At 45.2% G+C, this 18,711-nt stretch overlaps 1 protein-coding gene and 1 long non-coding RNA gene across 3 annotated transcripts in view; one reads left to right on the forward strand and one right to left on the reverse strand.

Moving 5' to 3' along the window:
• The window catches only part of KIAA2026 (KIAA2026 ortholog), a 241,774-nt gene that overhangs the window by 103,927 nt on the left and 119,136 nt on the right, over positions 1-18,711 (forward strand). Inside the window, exon 1 of one of the 2 annotated variants that reach the window (XM_056521932.1) lies at positions 13,953-14,063. The exons of the other annotated variant lie outside the window; for it this stretch is intronic. The gene's annotated coding sequence lies outside the window, so the exon portion shown is untranslated. Of the gene's footprint in view, positions 1-13,952; positions 14,064-18,711 lie in introns of those variants that run through there. 2 annotated transcript variants of the gene reach the window in all.
• The window catches only part of LOC130274087 (uncharacterized), a 78,319-nt gene that overhangs the window by 31,219 nt on the left and 28,389 nt on the right, over positions 1-18,711 (reverse strand). The gene's annotated exons all lie outside the window — the stretch shown is intronic.

Below are 18,711 nucleotides of genomic sequence, written 5' to 3' on the forward strand. Positions count from 1 at the left end.
AGGCCCCCCTTTTAGACAGCAGCCCCCTTGTAGACAGCAGCCCCCCCCCCTATAGACTGCAGGCCCCCCTTGTAGACAGAAGCCCCCCCTTTCGACAAAAGCAGGGCCCCCTTTAGACAGAAGCAGGGCCCCCCTTTAGACAGAAGCAGGGCCCCTCTTTAGACAGAAGCAGGACCGCCCTTTAGACAGAAGCAGGACTGCCCTTTAGACAGAAGCAGGGCCCCCCTGTAGACATTAGCAGCAGCACACAGCTCACCTGCGGCTGTCCTCCGTCGTGTGCTACGGCTCTGCTATCCCGTTCTTTTGTCCTCCCGGTCCGCATCGTGTCGTCCTATGGAGGATCATGTGACATACACGTCACTCCGCTTCCTCCGTAGTGCTACGCTGGGCGCAGGGGAGGAGGCGGAGTGACGTGTGTGTCACATGCTCCTCCATGGATCACTATGAAGCAGACCGGAGGACCGGAGAACGGGGCAGCAGAGCGGCACCAGGTATCGGACATGGTATCGGGGACATTAAACGAGTACCCGATACCATGTAAATGGCTAGTATTGGCCCCGATACCAGTATCGGGACATCCCTAGTTCTTACCATATGTAGTATGTTGTATAAGTGTAGGGTGTGTTAATCAGGAATGTATGGAATATGGCCAGTGAATGTTTTCCCTGTGAAGCTCTTGGTCTTGTAATGAATATGGTGTTAAAAAAATTAAATAAAACAATAATAAAGGAGAACTCTACTGCAGCCTTTCACTAACTACAACTCACAGCATGCCCTGATACAACCTTTCAATAGTAAGCAAAGAACGCTTATTTAAAAGTAAATTAGTTGTGAAATTTCTTTATTTCATTAAGTCCCTGCAGTTCTCTATCATGTAGGGCTGGGTTAACATGTAAAATGCACAACCAAATACTGTACATCAAAACCACACTTTTTTTTTAATGTTTTTTTTTAACGTTTCACCTGTAAAAACTTTGTGATCAGTAAACCCTACAAAACTCAGCCAGGCAGCCACAGTTTTTCAACATAATATTTTTCAAAGATAATAATTGAATATTTATTATGCTGTGAGATGGGGGGGGGGTTGGTCTGTTCATTTTAACAAATGAAAATATAAAAAACAAACAACTGTATCAGATGAGTTAAACCATCATAATCAGTTTGAGATCCGGGGACCTTTGAGGCTCAATCAGCACTATGAACGTCTTCATCTAACTAAAACCATTTTTTCATGCCCATCACAAACAATTTAAGAAGAAATGGTAACTGTATGATGCTGACTAGCACAAGCAATTAACCAATTCCAGTCCAACGTTATGAATAAAATAAACAATGTATATTTGACAGTAGACTACGTGTTTCAAGAGATAAATCAGTCTCTTCATCATGTCCAAGGTGTAACTGCTGGTGGTATGGATCTGCTGTACCTGAGTGGACTATGGTGTGAGCCACACCAGGGAGCAGAGACTAAGGAGCCAGAGCCCGCCGAAAAGCGGGATGGACTTGCTGCGGCAGGTGGCTACCAGGTCGCTACCCCGTCCACGACTCATCCACAAAGGCAGCCGAGGTAATGTGTGGCACAGAGGGATGAGACGTACTCAGAGTCGGGGACAGACAGGTAGGTCAGGGCAGGCGGCAAGGAACAATGGTCAGGAAACGTAGCACGAGAACTGGTACACAATAGCTGAAACGCATTCTCTAAGGCAACAGGGCACAAAGATCCAGCGGGGAACAGGGGAAATGCAGGGTTAAATAGAGTCAGTTCCTGACAAGCACCAATCAATGGTGCACTGCCCCTTTAAATCTCTGAGAACCGGCACACGTGCGCCCTAGGAGGCGGGTATGCGCGTGCCGACTAGCAGGGAGAACGGAGGAAGCAGGAAGATGGCGGGGCAGGTGAGAAGCAGCGAACCGCGTGCTTTCGCATCGCATGATGTAAAGTGCAGTACAGTCCGTGCGGGAAGTCCCGCAGGGAGAGCACCCACGACCAGCAGCACTACTCATAACAGTACCCCCCCTTTAGATCTCCCCCTTTTTCTTTGGCCGCAGGAACTTACTTACAAGATGTTTTAATAGAGTTCCCAAGATTTCTTTTCAGTCCCGAACATCTTCCAATCAACAAGAAAGAATAGTCTCCCTCTGACAGTCTTGGTGGCCAGAATCTCCTTCACATCAAAAGAACCGGACACCGGTGAAGGAGAAACGTCCCTCTGGGAAAAACTAGAAGAACTAGAGGCTTAAGAAAGTGATACAAGGAAGGAGTTTGGGATGCATAGGGAAGAAGGCAGGCAGAGTTTGTAAGACACCAGGTTAATACGGTGCTGGATTTTGTAGGGACCAAGGAACGACCTAGTTTGTAACTGGGGATCTTTAAATGAACATATTTGGCAGACAGCCAGACTTTATCTCCAGGAGAGAAGATCGGAGTTGGTCTTCTTCTCTTATCTGCCTGAGTCTTCATGAGGGTAAAGGCGTGTTCTAAGGATCACTGGGTTTCCCAATAAATAGCCATAAAATCTTGGACCTGAACATCCACGGCAGGTACCCCAGAAGAAGTAGGTAGAGTAAGGGGAGGGCGAGGATGGCGGCCGCAGACAATAAAGAATGGTGAATTTCTAGTAGCCTCAGAATCTCGGTGATTATAAGAAAACTCCGCCCAAGGGAATAGGTTGGCCCAATTGTCCTGTTGTGCAGAAACAAAGTGATGGAGGTAGTTGCCCAGAGTTTGAATCACCCTCTCTACCTGGCCATTGGTCCACGGGTGATATGCAGAGGAAAAGTCCAATTTGACTTTGAGACGAGAACAAAGAACCCGCAAAAACTTGGAAACAAACTGGACCTCTTGGTCAGAGACAATACGTAACGGTAATCCATGTAAATTAACAATATGCCAGAAGAATTGATCCACCAGCTGTAGAGCAGAGGGAAGTCCAGGCAAAAGAACAAAATGGGACATTTTGGAGAAACAATCTGTGACAACCCAGATGACCATGTTATTAGAGGAGGGTAGTAGATCATTTATGAAGTCCATGGCAATGTGTGTCCAAGGACACTCCAGAATGGGCAGAGGTTGTAGTAGACCCGCAGATCTAAGTCGAGGCATCTTGTCACGGTCACAGGTAACACAGGAACAGACAAAATCTGAAACATCTCGCTTTAAATTCGGTCACCAATAATGTCGGCAGATGAGCTGAGTGGACTTTCTTATTCCTGGATGCCCAACCAGTAAAGAAGAGTGTCTCCAATTAAATACCTTAATTCTAAGGCGGAATGGCACAAAAGACTTTCCTGGTGGAACTTGCTGTAGGTCGAGAGGAGCGACTGCGATCAAACGTTCAGGAGGCATGAAGTGCTGAGGGGAGGAGTCCAGACACATTTATGTTTTGAAAAACCCAATAAAAAGATTGTAAAACAGACACACCACATCAGAAGCCCTGGTGAGAGCATCGGCCTTAATGTTCTTATCCGCAGGTTAAAAGTGAATAAGAAAATTGAATCTGGAGAAGAAAAGAGACTATGTAATAAGTAAAGCAATAAATACCGGCGCTTTGCAGGTATTTATTGCTTTACTTATTACATTGTATAAGTTTCTTATGGTATACAGGGATCCATAAATAATACCTGGCAGCTACATTAAGATTTCTTCTATATTTTTTCTACCTTCTGGGGAAGCGCCGGTATACATTTTAAGAAAAGAGACTACCTGGCCTGCCGGGGATTCAGATGCAGAGCGGACTAAAGATACGTGTAGATGCTGACTGGACTAAGGACCCGGGCATTTTTTGCACATCTGACCACTGTCACTTTAAGCATCAATGACTCATTCTGATTCCGAGATTTATTTTTCGTGACATATTCTACTTTATTTTAGTGGTAAATTTTTGTCGATACGTGCATCATTTCTTGGTGAAAAATTCCCAAATTTTATGAAAAATTTGAAAATGTTGCATTTTTTTTTACTTTGAAACTCTCTGCTTATAAGGAAAATAGACATAACAAATAAATGATATATTGATTCACATATACAATATGTCTACTTTATATTTTCATCATAAAGTTGACATGTTTTTACTTTTGGAAGACATCAGAGGGCTTCAAAGTTCAGCAGCAATTTTCCAAATTTTTCAGGGACAAGTTCAGTTTTGAAGAGGATTTGAAGGGCCTTCATATTAGAAATACAGTGGTCCCTCAACATACGATGGTAATTCGTTCCAAACGAACCATCGTTTGTCGAATCCATCGTATGTTGAGGGATCCGTGCAATGTAAAATATAGGAAGCTGTACTCACCTGTCCCCACCACTCCGGACCAGGTCCTCACTGCTCCCGATGCTGTCCCGCTGCTCCGGTGTCTTCTTCGCGATCCTCCGGCTTCTTCCGCATCTTCTGCAGGGTCCGGGCTTCACTTTCTGGTGACGTCATTACGCTGCTGCGCTGGCGAGGCGTGCGTGGTGACGTAATAACGACGCCAGAAAGTGAGGCCCGGACCCTGGAGAAGATGCAGAAGACGCCGGAGGATCGCGAAGTGGACCCGGAGCAGCGGGAATAGGTAGGCGAACCTGCCCAGGATGCTTAAACTGCTATCCGACAGCAGCTTAAGCATTTTGCGCTGTCGGATAGCAGTTAATGCGATGGCCCCGACATATAAAAGCATCGTATGTCGAGAGGCCATCGTATGTCGATTTTATCATATGTCGGGGCCATCGCAGGTCAGGGGGTTACTGTACCCCATAAATGACCCCATTATAAAAACTGAACCCCTCAAAGTATTAAAAATGACATTCAAAAAATGTGTTAACTAGGGATGCACCGATATATCGGCGGCCGATACATATCGGCCGAAAATAGCTATTTCGGCAAAATGCCGAAACAACTAAAAATCTGCCGATAATGACCACCTCCCCTGCCCGCCCACAGCACAAGTTACAAACACTGCCAGTGGCAGAGGCACTCGTGGGCGGTGCAGGGGGGGCCGGCCGCAACATCTGGGGGGGGGGGGGGGGGTTGCGCTCTCCGGGATAGGATTAGGAATACTTCTTTTTATGTGCCCGGGCCGGCTCCCGTGTGTGGCTGCAGGCGGGGGCCGGCCAGCGCATATAAAACCTAATACTGTATACTAAAAACCAGGGGGCCTCCAGCTGTTGTGAAACTACAACTCCCAGCATGCCCGGACCGGCAAAGTCTGTCCGGGCATGCTGGGAGTTGTAGTTTCACAACAGCTGGAGGCCCCCTGGTTTTTAGCATACAGTATTAGTTTTTATATGCTCTGGTCGGCCCCCGCCTGCAGCCACACACGGGAGCCAGCCCGGGCACATAAAAAGAAGTATTCCTAATCCTATCCCGGACATCCCTGTGTCCCGAAAAATCTTTTCGGGACATAAGGATGTCCGGCGGTCACTCACCATTCCCGGCGTCCTCCTGCGATCCTCCCGCGATCCTCCTTCGGTCCTTCGCTTCTCCCCCTCTATGGTCGTACGCACGGGACGTCACTGACGTCCCGTGCGTACAACCATAGAGACGCAGGAGGACCGCAGGATCGTCGCAGGAGAACGCACGCCGGCCGGGGCCTGGTAAGTGACTGCGTCATCTTCTTCAGTGTTCCGGTCATCGCTCCTCCGGTCCCGGCACCTACTGCTATGGTCCATAGGCCATAGCAGTAGATGTGACCCGGGCCGGAGGAGCGGTGACCGGAACACTGTGGGGGCAGCAGTACAGACATACAGCCTCCAGCCATACACTGTATATGGCTGGAAGCTGTATGTCTGTGGGGTGGGGGAACTGCTGACCTAATGTGGGGGGGAGCTGCCTACAAATGTGTGTGTGTGTGGGGGGGGGGGGGGAGCTGCCTAATATTGGGGGGGAGCTGCCTAATATTGTGGTGGGGGGGGAGCTGCCTAATATTGTGGGGGGGGAGCTGGGAAGCTGCCTAATATTGTGGGGGGGGGGGAGCTGGGAAGCTGCCTAATATTGTGGGGGGGGGGAGCTGCCTAATATTGTGTGGGGGGGGGAGCTGCCTGATATTGTGGGGGGGGGGGGGGAAGCTGCCTGATATTGTTGGGGGGAGCTGCCTAATATTGTGGGGGGAGCTGCCTGATATTGTGGGGGGGAGCTGCCTACAAATGTGGGGGGAGCTGCCTAATATTGTTGGGGGGAGCTGCCTGATATTGTGGGGGGGGGAAGCTGCCTGATATTGTGGGGGGGGGAAGCTGCCTGATATTGTTGGGGGGAGCTGCCTAATATTGTGGGGGGAGCTGCCTGATATTGTGGGGGGGAGCTGCCTACAAATGTGGGGGGAGCTGCCTAATATTGTTGGGGGGAGCTGCCTAATATTGTTGGGGGGAGCTGCCTAATATTGTGGGGGGAGCTGCCTGATATTGTGGGGGGGAGCTGCCTACAAATGTGGGGGGAGCTGCCTAATATTGTTGGGGGGAGCTGCCTAATATTGTTGGGGGAAGCTGCCTAATATTGTTGGGGGGAGCTGCCTGATATTGTGGGGGGGGGGAGCTGCCTAATATTGTTGGGGGGAGCTGCCTAATATTGTGTGGGAACTGCCTACTATTGTTGGGGGGAGCTGCCTACTATTGTGGGGGAACTGCTGACCTAATGTGGGGGGAGCTGCCTAATATTGTTGGGGGGAGCTGCATAATATTGTGTGGGAACTGCCTACTATTGTTGGGGGGAGCTACCTACTATTGTGGGGAACCTGCCTACTATTGTGGGGGAAATGCTGACCTGATTTGGGAACCTGCCTACTGTTGTGGGGGAGCTGCCTACTATTGTGGGGGAGCTGCCTACTATTGTGGGGGAGCTGCCTACTATTGTGGGGGAACTCCCGACCTAATGTGGGGGAGCTGGCAATCTAATGTGGGGGAATCTAATCTAATGAGCGGAGTGCTGCATTTTACCAGAAGACGGGGAGAAGTCATTTTCGGTATCGGTTTCGGCCGGACATTTTTTTTTATTTCGGTTTCGTTTCGGTTCTGAAATTTCCATTTCGGTGCACCTCTAGTGTTAACCCTTTTGGTGTTTCACAGGAATAGCAGCAAAATGAAGGAGAAAATTCAAAATCTTCATTTTTTTAAACTCGCATGTTTTTGAATTTTCACAAGGAGTAAAAGGAGAAAAAGTCCCCCAAAATTTGTAACCCAATTTCTCTCGAGTAAGGAAATATCTAATTTGTGTATGTAAAGTGTTCGGCGGGAGTAGTAGATGGCTCAGAAGGGAAGGAGCGACAATGAGATTTTGGAGAGTGTTTTTTTTCTTAAATGGTTTTGGAGGGCATGTCACATTTTTGAAGCCCCTATGGTGCCAGAACAAAAAAAAAACAACATGGCATACTATTTTGAAAACTACACCCCTCAAGGAACGTAACAAGGGGTACAGTAAGCCTTAACACCTCACAGGTTTTTCACTAAAATGCTGGTTTTCCCCCAAATTTTACATTTTTACAATAAATAGGAGAATAATAGGAGGTAATAGGAGAAAGCGCCTCCCAAAATTTGTAACCCCATCTCTTCTGAGTATGGAAATACCCTATGTGTGGATGTCAAGTGCACTGCGGGTGCACTACAATGCTCAGAAGAGAAGAAGTCACATTTTGCTTTTGGAAAGCAAATTCAGCTGAAATGGTTTTTGGGGGGCATTTCACATTTAGGAACACCCTATGGTGCCAGAACAGCAAAAAAAAAACAAAAAAAAAAAAAACACATGGAATACTATGGAAACTACAAAGGGTACAGTGAGCCTTAACAGATTTCTGCTAAATTTGGATGTGAAAATGAAAATTTTTATTTTTTTCACTAAAATGCTGGTGTTACCCCAAGTTTTTCATTTTCACAAGGGGTAATAGGAGGTAAAGCCTCCCAAAATGTGTAACCCCATTTCTTCTGAGCATAGAATTACCCCATATGTGGATGTAAAGTGCTCTGCGGGCGAACTACAATGCTCAGAAGAAAAGGAGAGCCATTGAGCTTTTGGAGAGAGAATTTGGTTGGAGGCCATGTTTGTTTACAAAGTGTTTGACAGATCTTTGGAACAGTGGGCTGTGCAAATGAAAATTTTTATTTTAAAGAATAATGGAATTTGATTATAATTGTAACCCTTTAGTGTAACATTTGGCAGTTGATTAGAAGTCTTATGCAATGTCTATAATGGTTACTGTGTGCCAAATGGTCAGCGCTATCCTGTGGAAAAAAATGCACTATGTGGACAAAAGAAATGTTCCAAATCAGTACTGTGTAGTGATCTTCTCCTGTAAAAAAGGCAGTGCAGTAGCAGTACACCGACATGGAGAAATAAAAGTATTTTGGCTGCTACTGTAAGGTAGAAAATGTGACTATGTCCCCCTCACCCGTTGTTGGGCCTCTCTGTTTTCCTCCAGCAGCGCTGCGAGCCGTGACAGGTAGTTGTCAGTGAGACATGCTGACCTGTACAGCGAGTGCTGTGGGGAGCGGAGGCTTCATCCGGGCAGGATCTCGTGTCAAAGAAGGTGCGCTCCTTCTTTGATGATCCCCTTGAGCAGTTTACATTAATTACCCTTTTAGCAATCAGTGACGGATAACTACGGCTGCATCCTCAGAAACCAGCACCAATCTACAGGAGCGGACCTTCTTTGACACAAGATCCTGCCCAGTGAAGCCTCCACTCCCTGCAGCATTCACTATACAGGTCAGTGCATCTCACTGACAACTACCTGTCACGGCTCGCTGTGCTGCCGAAGGAAACCAGCAAGGCCCAACAACGGGTGAGCGGGACATCCTCCAGTTTTCTACTTTACAGAAACAGCCAAAAGACTTGCATTTCTACATACAGGAGCACCGCTACAGCACAGAGTGCTGCACCTATAAACTTCACTGCCTTTTCTACAGGAGAATATTGGAGCACAAAGCGCTCAGCACCGCTACACATTAGTGATTTGGAACATTTCTTTTGTCCACAGGAACATTGCCACATAGGGCATTTTTTTTCCACAGGATTACAACACAGTGCATAGAACTGACCATTTGGCACAAAGTAACCATTATAGACATTGGATAAGATTGCCACATGTTACACTAAGGGGTTACTCTCTTTATCAAATTCCATTATTCTTTTAGTTCATTGATATATTTGATATTTTTAATACTATTATTTATTATTGTATATATATATATATATATATATATATATATATATATATATACACACACACACGTGTGTGTGTGTGTGTGTGTGTGTGTGTAGGAGGCAAATGCAAGGGCCCTCCGCCACATCTCCTTTCGCCAAAATTCTGTTTTATCACACAGTACAAATAAATTAATTATTATTAAATATATGGTTCAATCTTGATTTTCCAATTTTCCTTACTCCTTTCTTTTTCCCCTTTCTCTCCCTTGTGTGGCAGCAACCAGGTGAGGTGTACAAAGACAAGTGTTTCTTGCCTACAGTCAAGCATGGTGGTAGTAGTGTCATCATCTGGGGCTGCATGAGTGCTGCTGAGACCTGGGAGCAACAGTTCATCGAGGGAACATGAATGCAACATGTACTATAACATACTTGGAGACTGCAAGGCAGTATTTCAACATGAGCGACATAGTGAGCCCATGTTATTAAACAAAAGCGAGACCAATGGTTGGAGGGCAATTTTACAATATATTACTAATAGATCACCATAGGTAATCCAATAAAGGCCCTGCAGATCCCAACCACGAAAACTAAAATATATTCAAGACTTTAATGTGCAGGTCCAAAAATAATAAAGTGCAAAGAAGGAAAAATCACACATTAAAAACACTGTGTGCTCCTAACCAAAACATTTAGAATCATCATGGGCTCAGCCAGCTCCACCATAGTTCTCAACTTGTAGGAGACACACCCAGGTTCATGTCTCTTAACTAATATTTGTTAGGGCACACAGCTATTTAAAACCGTAACACTGCCCCCCCCCCCCCCCCAACGTTTCACCACTAAGTGGCTTTGTCAAGAGGCAAATGGGCAATGGCGACCAGAAACGCCAGCCAGACCTTTTAACACCTTCTATTATGATGTCATAATTCATTGCTCTAATCAGAAGCAACTCCCATCAGGCAGTGTGATAATCACACCAATCAGCAATTGTTGTGGCATAAATGGCAGATTCAACAGCCAACCATAACACTTATTTACTTGCCACTAGTTGTCTGCCACGTATCTCTTTCTTATAGGAGTCAGTTCGGACTTCCGGCACTGACATCACTGGTAAACACTGTGCAGAATAAACTGCGCACGGACTTAGAATGTATGTGTGTCTAAGTGCCGTACCACGCATGCGCGCGAGTCCGAGGTGCTCACTCCAGGCTGCGCGAAAACATAGCCAACGGCTTCAAGGGTTCATAGATGTACACATATTCACAGTGTCTGCGCAGTAGTTTCTGGTCGCCATTGCCCATTTGCCTCTTGACAAAGCCACTTAGTGGTGAAATGTTGGGGGGGGGGGGCAGTGTTATGGTTTTAAATTGCTGTGTGCCCTAACAAATAGTAGTTAAGAGACATGAACCTGGGTGTGTCTCCTACAAGTTGAGAACTATGGTGGAGCTGGCTGAGCCCATGATGATTCTAAATGTTTTGGTTAGGAGCACACAGTGTTTTTAATGTGTGATTTTTCCTTCTTTGCACTTTATTATTTTTGGACCTGCACATTAAAGTCTTGTATATATTTTAGTTTTCGTGGTTGGGATCTGCAGGACCTTTATTGGATTACCTATGGTGATCTATTAGTAATACATAGTGAGCCCAAACACATCTCCAAGACAACCTTCTTGATAAATAAGCTGAGGGCAAAGGATATGGCCTGGCCAAGCATTTCTCCAGACCTAAACCCTATGGATCATCTATGGGGCATCTTTAAATGAAAAGTGGGGGAGCACAAGGTCTCTAACATATATTAGCATTGTGATGTCATCATCGAGAAGTGGAAGAGGACTCCAGTGGCAACTTGTGAAGCTCTGGTGAACTCCATTGCCAAGAAGCTTAAAGGGTAGCTCCCACCATCACTTTTTTTTTTTCTGTCCTGTCCCTGCCTATTACCCATCTATCCCTAACCCCCTCTCTGCCTTTAATTTTTTTTTTTTACATATTAAAAATGCCTTTTTGTCTGCCTGGTAGTGTGCTCACTACCAGGCAGACTTCCCCAGCAGGCACCACGTCACTGATGCCTGCTGGGGCTGACACTTCCGCCCGTAGTTCACCTATACAGGGTGCCTCCAGCTGTTTCCCCACTGCAACTCCCAGCTTGCCCTGACATCTATTGGCTGTCAGGGTATGCTGGGAGTTGTAGTGGGGAAACAACTGGAGGCATACTGTATAGGTGAACACCGTGGTGGCCGCACATCCCGCTCCCCGCCGAGCAGCTGGCAAACCCCCCCCCCTCTGGCCCCGTCGTGCCGCTCAACTCCCTCCCCACCCCACCTTAGTTCACCTATTCAGTGTCCCTCCAGCTGTTTCCCCACTACAACTCCCAGCTTGCCCTGACATCTATTGGCTGTCAGGGCATGCTGGGAGTTGTAGTGGGGAAACAAATGGAGGCCTACTGTATAGCCCGCAACCCCCCTGGCCCCGCTGCGCAGCTCAACCCACTACTCCCCCTCCCTCTGCAAAAGCATAAGCATTGAAAACAGTCACATTGAGAATTTTACCTGTCGCCGGGAGCCGGGGCCGGCGTGCAAGGCCAGGGAGCTTGCGCACGTCCTCTTCCTTCAAATCGCTCGCTCCCGCCGGCCTGATTGACAGGCGGGAGCGAGCACCGCAGTGAATGAATTCCGACTCGTTGCCAGGCTTCAACGAGTCGAAATTCATTATTGACGTCACTGCCGAATTCATTCGGCCACTAGGAGGGTGACCCCTAGTGGCCGAATTTAAAAGTGATTTTAAACTGTTTTAAAATCACTTTTTTTAATTAAAGTATATTAGAGATATGTTGTAGTACTTAAGTACTACAACATATCATTTTTTTGATTTCATGACAGTGCCCATTTAAAGAAAAAATGACAGCTATTTATCCTGCATTAAACCCAGTATACTGGGTTATACTGCAGGTAAAGAGTTTTAAAACGGGAGGTTACTCATATTTTTTCATGAAGCCTTTTGCTGATTTCTGCCCAGGTATCATTCTGTAGCTATTGCACAGCCTTGTGCAATGGAGGCAGGGAGCTGGCTCATCCAGCTCACATACCTCATCAATATAATATTCCCCTAGTGGCCCTGCCCCCTTCCTAAATATGCTTATATATTCACTCTCACATCTGCAACATAAGAGTCTGGGGGCGGAAAGAGATTAGCGCTCTCCCCCTAAGAGCAGAGCATAGGCGCCGGTACCTCTTGGCTGCCGGGTGTAGCGAGGTGCAGTGTGCCCCCCTCCCCTGACTGAAGATGTTAGCATATTTAGGAAGGGGGCAGAGGCAAAGGGAAATATTGATGAGGCAGGAAATATTGATGAGGTATTTTTTGTTAAATTTGTGCCATTCACCATAAGGGATCATTAACATTAGGGCTGCAACAAACAATTATTTTCAAAATTGATTAATCTATTCATCAGGAAAAAACTGCAAAATTACAAAAAAAAGTTTTTTTTGGTTTAACATTAATACATTAATTTAGTTATGCACATTAGGCATATAAAACAGGTAGAAACAACTTTAAATAAGAAAATGAGCAAAATGAACAAACTTAAACTTCATACAAGGTATACATCAACAAAGTATGAAAGGAAGGGCTTACGTGAAGCACTATGTGATGAAAAGAAAACAGAAGTGTATAGTCACTCCTTATGCGACTATAGGAAGCCAATTCTATATACTTCGGTGCACGGTTCATGGCCTTTTTTCTCCTTGACTTTATCCATCTCCTCCACAGCAATCCGGTCTGAGAAAGGTCCAGTTTATACCAAAAGGTTACATTTGGTTTATGTAAATAGGATTGCTAATAAAGCTTTGCACATATTAAATGCAAGTGGATTGCCAAGTTATCTTCTTTATATCTTCTTTATAGGATTGTGAGTAAGTTAGACATAAATACGTTATATATATTTTTTTTTTAACTTTATACTTTTCATGTCCCCATAGGGAACTAATTATAACAATCAATAGTAATATTGGCGTTCTTTTCCTCTGGTCTGTCTTCTAGAAGACCAGAGAAGTAGATTACTGGAGACGGCCAGGAGGCAGATGAAGGCCCCTCCAGTGGCCATTTTGACTCATCAGACCCCTGTGATCACAGGAGGTCTGATTAGTCCTCCTGAGCCTGAATAATGGCACAATCAGTATTGATCATGGCATCTGAAGGGATGTCTGCCATTATCAGCTCCTGCGGTCAATTCATGTACAGGACGTAAATGTACGTTCTGTCGCGGTAAGTACCGGGAGACCAGGACTTACAATTATGTCCATTGTTGTGAAAGGGTTAAAGGGGTACTCCGCCCCTAGACATCTTATCCCCTATCCAAAGGATAAGGGATAAGATGTCTGATCGCAGGGGTACCGCCGCTAGGAACCCCCGCAATCTCTCCTGCAGCACCACAGTCATCTGATGACTGGCGATGCAGGGGCCAGAGCATTGTCATGTCCCCACCCTCTTGTGACATCACGGCCCGCCCTCTAAATGCAAGTCTATATTTTAATAATAAAAAAGGTAAAGTTAATTGTGGTTCAACAGAATTATTTAAAAAAAGTAATAAAACTCTGTTACAGAAATCTTGGCCCACTCCTCATAAACTAACTGCTGCAGCTGTTAAAGGTGTGAAGGGTGCCTTCTCTAGACTGAATGTTTTACCTTGTTTCACATGTTTAATATAATTTAGATCAAGACTCATAAAAGGCCACTTTAGAAAAGTCCAAAGTTTTGCTCTTAACCCTTCTTGGATGTTTCTAGCTGTGTGTTATGGGTCATAACCCTGTTGGAGGACCTGTGACCTGCAACCGAAACTAGGCTGTCTGAAACTAGGCAGCATATTTCGCTCCAGAATGCCTTCATATTTGAGGTTTTATTGTGCCCTGTAGAGATTCGAGGCACCCTCAACTTCAAAATGCAGCAAAGCAACTTCAAAACTTAACAGTAGGTACAGTGAGTAAATTAATTACGGTAATCTGTTTAGACTGTTATTTTGGTCTAAATTTGTTGCAGGAAAACTTGCAGGCTGGCCCTGTGCAACTTTTTCCGAGACATTTGATTTAGAATGTTTACATTTCCTGATCATTAAGAGGGTAATTTATCAAAACCTGTGTAGAGGAAGAGTGGTGGAGTTGCCCATGGAAATCAGATCGCTTCTTTAACTTTTAAAGAGGCCTGTGAAAAATGAAAGAAGGAATCTGATTGGTTGCTATGGGCAGCTACACCAGTCTTCCTCTGCACAAGTTTTGATAAATATCCCCCTAAGTGTTCATATTTAGATCACATTGTGCAGTGGTCATTAATTTGTCTCACAAAAGTAACACGGCCAGATTTAGAAGTTATCACAGGGCAATTCAACCCTGCTCTTTATAACTCTATGCAACAACTGTATTAACCCCTTGAGGACGCAGCCCATTTGGGCCTTAAGGACGCAGACAATTTTATTTTTACGTTTTCATTTTTTCCTCCTCGCCTTCAAAAAAATCATAACTCTTTTATATTTTCATCCACAGACTAGTATCAGGGCTTGTTTTTTGCGTGACCAGTTGTCCGTTGTAATGCAATCACTCACTTTACCTTAAAATGTATGATGCAACCAAAAAAATACTATTTGTGTGGGGAAATTAAAAAGAAAACGCAATTTTTCTAATTTTGGAAGGTTTTGTTTTCACGCCGTACAATTTATGGTAAAAATGACATGTGTTTTTTATTCTTTGGGTCAATACGATTAAAATGATACCCATGATAACATACTTTTCCATTACTGTTGCGCTTAAAAAAAATCACAAACTTTTTAACCAAATTAGTACGTTTAAGATCCCCCTAATTTGAAGACCTATAACTTTTTCATTTTTCCGTATAAGCGGCGGTATGAGGGCTCATTTTTTGCGCCGTGATCTGTACTTTTTATTTATACCATATTTGCTTATATAAAACTTTTAATACATTTTTTCTAAAAAAAAAATTGGAATCAAATGTTATAAAAAAGCAGCTATTTTGGACTTTTTTTTTTACGTTCACGCCGTTCACCGTGCGGTATCATTAACATTTTATTTTAATAGTTCAGATATTTATGCATGCGGCGATACCAAGTATGTATATAAAATATTGTTTGAACACTTTTCGGGGTTGAAATAGAGAAAATGGGACAATTTACGTTTTTATTGGGGGAGGGGGGTTTTCACATTTTTTTTACTTTCTTTTTTTACTTTAATTTTTACACTTTAATAGTCCCCATAGGGGACTATTTAAAGCAATCATTCGATTGCTAATCCTGTTCAGTGCTATGTATAGGACACAGCACTGATCAGCATTATCGGTCATCTTCTGCTCTGGTCTGCGGGAAGGCAGGTGAGGGGACCTCTGGCTGCCGTGCTGGATGATCGGCAGCGGCAGCGCTGCGGGCAATCCGATCATCCAATTAAGTGACCGCGATGCTGCAGCTGCCGTGATCTGTATTGATCACGGCATCTGAGGGATTAATGGCAGACATCCACGGGATCGCGGATGTCCGCCATTACTGACGTTTCCCTGGCTGCGATCAACAGCCGGGACCTGCCGCCCATGATCCGGGCATCGTTCCGATGCTCGCGGTTATGCTTAGGACATAAATGTACATCCTGGTGCGTTAAGTATCGCATCACCAGGACGTACATTTAAGTCCTTCGTCGTTAAGGGGTTAAAGGGGTACTCTGGTGGAATTTTTTTTTTAAATCAACTGGTGCCAGAAAGTTAAACAGATTTGTAAATTACTTCTATTAAAAAATCTTAATCCTTTCAGTACTTATTAGCTGCTGAATACTACAGAGGAAATTATTTTCTTTTTGGAACACAGTGCTCTCTGCTACCATCACAAGCACAGTGCTCTCTGCTGACATATCTGTCCATTTTAGGAACTGTAGGATTTTCTCCTACTCTGGACAGTTCTTAAAATGGACAGAGATGTCAGCAGAGAGCACTGTGCTCATGATGTCAGCAGAGCTCTGTGTTCCAAAAAGAAAATAATTTCCTCTGTAGTATTCAGCAGCTAATAAGTACTGGAAGGATTAAGATTTTAATTTAGAAATCTGTTTAACTTTCTGGCACCCTTTAATGCCTTAAATAGTGCTTTCAGTTCCTGAAAGTTTGAGGAATGAAGACAGGTTTCTGCAGACCATATACCTTAATAAGAGTGACCTGGGACATGTGCCCCCCAAACTTGCAGACTTGCGTCTGTCGTAACCATTATTGTTGAAAGAGAATCCAGGCAACTCTGTGCATCAGGTTCTCTTTACTTATCCACCATTTCAAGGATTTCCTTACTTGAGGAATGACGATCATCTTTTTCTCCAGAATGAATTGAGAATTATTGCAAACCTTGAAAATTTGACTTTGTAGAGTGCAAAAGTGACTTTGACTGAAGGCTGCATCATTAACCCCTTAACAACGCAGGCCGTAAATGTATGTCCTGGTGTGGTGGTACTTAAAGCACCATGATGTACATTTACGTCCTATACATGACCACGTGCATTGGAGCAATGCTTGGGTCATGAGCGGCAGGTCCCAGCTGCTGATAGCAGCCAGGGACCCGCCGGTAATGGACTACATCTGCGATCACGTGGATGTCTTCCATTAACCTCTCAGATGCAGTGATCAATACAGATTCCACGGAGATCCGATCATCCAGAACGGCAGACGGAGGTCCCCTCACCTTCCTCCGCTGCCTTCCACAGGTCTTCTACTCTGGTCTGAGATTGAGCAGACCAGAGCAGAAGATGACCGATAACACTGATCAGTGCTATGCCCTATGCATAGCACTGAACAGTATTAGCAATCGAATGATTGCTATAAATAGTCCTCTATTGGGACTACTAAAGTGTAAAAATAAAAGTAAAAAATAAAAGTAAAAAAATTAGAAAAATGCCCTCCCCCAATAAAAATGTAAACTTTGCGTTTTTCCCCATTTTACCCCCAAAAAGTGTAACATTTTTTTTTTATAAACATATTTGGTATTGCCGCGTGCATAAATATCCGATCTATTAAAAAATAATGTTAATTATCCAGTACGGTGAACGGTGTGAACGTTAAAAAAAACAAAAAAAAATACAAAATTTCTGCTTTTTTATAACATTTTATTCCAAATAAAATTGATAAAAAAATGTATTAAAAGTTTTCTATATGCAATTGTGGTATCAAAAAAAATTACAGATCACGAAGAAAAAAAAATGAGCCCTCATACCGCCGCTAATACAGAAAAATAAAAAAGTTATAGGTAAGCAAAATAGAGGGATGTTAACCCCTTCACGACGAGCGACGTACATGTACGGCGCCACAAAGTGTCACTTGGCGCGCGGCGACGTACATGTACGTCGCGGGGTTCCGGGAGCGCCGCGTCACCGGTAGCGGTGATCGGACCGGGATGACTGCTGTTATCTAACAGCAGGCATCCCGGCACATCGCCGAGGGGGGGTCCTCAATTCAGACCTGCGATCTGCGCGATTCCGGGTCATACGGGTCACTGGTGACCCGGAAAATAAGAGGGATCGGGGGTGTCCGAGACACCCTCGATCCACCTAAAGGGATAGGAGTTTGGTGGCAGGGGTGCCACCCCTCCTATCCCTGCTATTGGTCGGCCGAGCGACCGACCGATAGCAGACTGGGGGAGGGGGGGTTAAAGTTCGGTTCCCCCGCTTTGCCCACCTGTCGGTGTCTGGGCAAAACGGGGGAACCGTCCAGGGAAGGGCGGCGCCGAAGGTCCCTACCTGGATCCCGGATCCCCGTTCGCGATCCTCCCCCACGTGCGGCGGCGGCAGCAATACTTCCGGGTCCTGCTAGGTGAGTTGTTGCCTGGCAACATCCGGAGGGCCACAGATTACAGTGGTCTCTAAACCGTGGCCCTCCAGATGTTGCAAAACTACAACTCCCAGCATGCCCAGACAGCTGTTTGCTGTGTGGGCATGCTGGGACTTGTAGTTTTGCAATATTTAGAGGGGTTCAGGATGTAGATCACTAAGTGGTCTCAAACTGTAGCCCTCCAGATGTTGCAAAACTACAACTCTCAGCATGCCCAGACAGCAGTTTGCTGTCTGGGCATGGTGCGAGTTGTAGTTTTGCAACATCTGGAGGGCCACAGTTTTGAGACCACTGGACAGTGATTTACAACCTGAACCCCTCTAAATCTTGCAAAACTACAACTCCCAGCATTCAGGAACAGCATAAGGCTGTCTTGGCATGCTGGGAGTTGTACTTGCGTGCCTCCAGCCATTGCATAACTACATCTCCCAGCATGCCCTGGAGGCACACTGGTTGGAAAATACTGAGTTAGGTCATAGAACTTAACTCAAGGTTTTCCATCCAGTGCGCCTCCAGCTGTTGCAAAACTACAACTCCCAGCATGCATGGTCTGTCAGTGCATGCTGGGAGTTGTAGTTTTGACCCCACTCCCGTGTGAATGTACAGGCTACATTCACACTGGCGGCAGATTACAGTGATTTCCCCGCTACAAATTTGAGCTGCGGGAAATTTTTCGCCGCAGCTCAAACTCCTAGCGGGAGTGTAATCCGCCGCCAGTGTGAATGTAACCTAAAAACACTACACTACACTAACATAAAAT

The sequence above is a fragment of the Hyla sarda genome, chromosome 1, assembly GCF_029499605.1.
Source record: "Hyla sarda isolate aHylSar1 chromosome 1, aHylSar1.hap1, whole genome shotgun sequence".
Classification (NCBI taxonomy): Eukaryota; Metazoa; Chordata; class Amphibia; order Anura; family Hylidae; genus Hyla; species Hyla sarda.